Genomic DNA, 3349 nt, shown 5'->3' with positions numbered 1-3349 from the left:
TATTGTTTGCACATCAAAGTTCCAAAATTGCTGTGCTGCTGAATGGCCACATATATCCAACTGTAAAAAATTTAGAACAAATAAAGCATGGTTTAGAGGGTTGGAGGGGGTATTGAGATACAATTCCCCCTTCTTTAGTTTTTGCAATTGATGTTTGAGAGTTTGATGCGCCTGTTCAATGATTCCTTGACCCTGAGGATTATAAGGGATACCTGTTTTATGTGAGATAGACAATTGCGTACAAAATAGTTGAAAATTTTTTCCAGTGTATCCTGGACCATTGTCTGTTTTTATGGTTTTAGGGGTTCCCATAACAGTAAAACATTTAATGCAATGAGCTATGCAATGTTTGCTAGCCTCTCTGGATTGTAGAGAGGCATGTAAAAAGCCGGAGAAGGTGTCAATAGTAACATGAACAAATTTTTGTTTACCAAATTCAGGAATATGGGTAACATCCATTTGCCATATGTCGTTTGGCAACAATCCTCGGGGATTAACTCCATAATGGGGGATGCTAAAAAATTGAGGACATGTTTGACATTGCTTAACAATCTGTCTGGCAGCTTCTCGAGTAATGCCAAATTGAAGTCTTAAGCTATTGCTGTTTTGATGGTGTAAGCTGTGGGAAGTTTTTGCCATTTGTTCCAATGAAGGAAATATCATACATGTAGCTTCGTCAGCTAAAAGCATTGCCTCATGCTAAAAGTCCAGGAAGTCCAGAGTGAGCACAAATATGACCAAAATAGCATTTATTAACTCTGGAGCAAATTAAATGTTGTATATCACGAAAAAGAGTTTGAATAGTAGAATTCAGGGTACCAATAAATGGAACAGTCTCAATAGTGTTAAAGGCTCTTATGATATATTGACTGTCAGAATATAAATTAAATGGAACAGAGATTTGTAATAGAGCCTGAAATACGGCAAATAGTTCTACTTCTTGAGCAGACTTATAATTAGTACGCCAGGCAGCAGTATTGTCCTGTATAATCAGACTAGCTATTCCATTAGAAGAGCCATCAGTAAATACAGTTAGGGTGTCGGCAAGGGGCTGAGAAACAACAATTTTGGGGAAGAGAAATTGGTGATAGTGAGCAAATTGCAAAATTTTATCCCTTATCCCGCTTTTGTTGTTGATACAGTACTTCTTTGACTGTCTTTCCTTGTAATGCCGTGGCCAAAGTTATGCCTTGAACGTACAAAGGGCCGATATCAGCACAAATCCGTACATAATTGGATAAGCCTCCCTTTTTTCTGTAAGGTCTCAGGGCAGCTTGACAAGCCGAATTGGCATTCTCATAAGCAAGCTGTTTAGCCAACACCATTCCTGCCTGCTCATCCCCTATCATTTTACTAATTGCCTCAAGCAGGCGGGCAACAAAATCGATATGGTTCATCTGGCCCCTGGCGAATTTTAGGTAAATCTTCAGTCTTTTTATCAGAATTTGGAAGTGTTTTCCATGCTCATAGAGCCGCAGCACTAATCTGAGGGTAGACTCCAGGCAAATAATTAAGTTGATTATTAGTGTCTCGATAATCTCCCTCTCCCACCATCATTTCGTAAGTGGTGTTCAGTCCCTGTCGCCGATATCGGCTGTGATCCCACACTGCTCAGCAAACTCAGATTTCCATAGTAAATAATCTCCTCCAGATAAGCAAGCCCAAGCAACCTTTTTCCAATCATTAGGTGGCAGATTTTGGTTTCCTAAAGCCTCTATAATAGCCTGAGTAAACGGCGCAGTTGGGCCATATTGTGCACAAGCCATTTTAAACTCTTTTAGTTGCTTAAAGGGCAGCGGTTCATAATACCTCTGTGTTGAGCATTTTCAAATACTGGATAGATTCCTGAAAACCCAGGAATACATTCTCTTTCTTCATTAGCTCGCTTAATCGCTTGTTGAAGAGGAGATAATAATATCTCACTTCTAATTATTATGTTTTCACCGGGCAAAGAAGCAGGGATGGATATAAGCTCTCACGGTTCTACGAAAGGTGGAGGTGGATCGAGCCCAGCAAGAACCAAGGGAGGATATGCTAGAGGCACAGGCTGGCTGGAGTGGGAGTCTCCCTGTGCATCATTTTTTACTGCTATAACAATTTTCTGAATTAAATTCTCCAGCTGTTCTTCAGAAAGCCCTGAATGCTTTAATTCCCCTTTTCCTATAGGGGGTTGCATGCTAACCATCATCTCCCAAGGCATATCCTCTCTATGGTACTGAGGCGCTTGCTCATTTAACTCTTCCTATTCATCAGAGCTTAACACATCATCATTCCCTCCAGCCTTACAAGCTGTTCCCTCAGGCACAGCATAAAGTGGCTCAGGCGGAGGGGCAGAAGGCTCTGCAACTTCGGGTTCTCTGGAATCCCTGAGGGCCATTTGAATCTTATGTCCTTTATGTTCAGGATCCAGACAGTCTCTTATCAGAGTCCACAAAGAGAAAGCATCCACAGGGACACGATTGGTACCATGTAAGGAATAATATGTCTGCAATTGTTTTCCTACTTTCTTCCAAGTTTTCAGACTTACTGTTCCTTCCTCTGGAAACCAAGGACAAACTTCTTCTATAAAAAGTAAAAACTTCTCTAGCTGTAACTTATTTACATGAATTCCCCTACCGTTTAACATAGTTTTCAACATATGTACAAATAACTGGTGGCTATTGCCTTGTCCCATGATTTATTACTCTCGACAATAACACTCCCTGCCCTTTACTTTAATTAATTAGGAATTCCTCTTTACTTACCTCAATCTTGGCAGGCAGCGGCTGTCGTCGCGCTCCGATTCCCGAGTCCCTGTTCGGGCGCCACCTGCCCGTGCCAGCCGGCAAAATCAATCAGGTCCCAAGAACGTGCACAGCGCAGCTGAGAAAGGAAACTACAGCAAAAGAATTCTACAACAAAGATGGGGTCGAGAGGTTCAGACACGTCTCCACGAAGGGACGCAGTCTGACCACGACTTTATTCAGCATCTTATATTTATACAGGAGAGCGTGAGAAAGACAAGACAGTTAGCGTTTTTCTTGGTTGACCTATACATCTTACAAAAAGTCGCAAGAAATCTTGAGAGCATGGGAATGGCACTCTGTTATTATTTCTTACACCAGATAACATTTCCCTGTGTGTGAGAAGTTTGTCCAGAACTCCAGGTGTCTGCAGTAAATAATCACCTAATCTCTGGGGTGGCGGGATAGAGAGCTATGTTTGCAAGCAAACCCTCAAGGACTGAGGCAGCTCCCAGAGCTGTGTCCTTCAGGCAAAGACCCCGTTCTCACGGGCAGCTCCCCACAGTGTCCAACTCTGTGCAACCCCATAGATGGCAGCCCACCAGGCTCCTCCGTCCCTGGGATTC

The 3349-nt window shown here is 42.4% G+C and overlaps 1 pseudogene; it reads right to left on the bottom strand.

Annotated features, from left to right (window-relative positions):
* Positions 1-976: 976 nt before the first annotated feature.
* LOC113905141 lies at positions 977-2912 on the bottom strand (annotated as a pseudogene).
* Positions 2913-3349: the final 437 nt, after the last annotated feature.

The sequence above is a fragment of the Bos indicus x Bos taurus genome, chromosome 15 (assembly GCF_003369695.1).
Source record: "Bos indicus x Bos taurus breed Angus x Brahman F1 hybrid chromosome 15, Bos_hybrid_MaternalHap_v2.0, whole genome shotgun sequence".
NCBI classification, from domain to species: Eukaryota; Metazoa; Chordata; class Mammalia; order Artiodactyla; family Bovidae; genus Bos; species Bos indicus x Bos taurus.
This window is presented reverse-complemented; position numbering and strand designations above follow the sequence as displayed.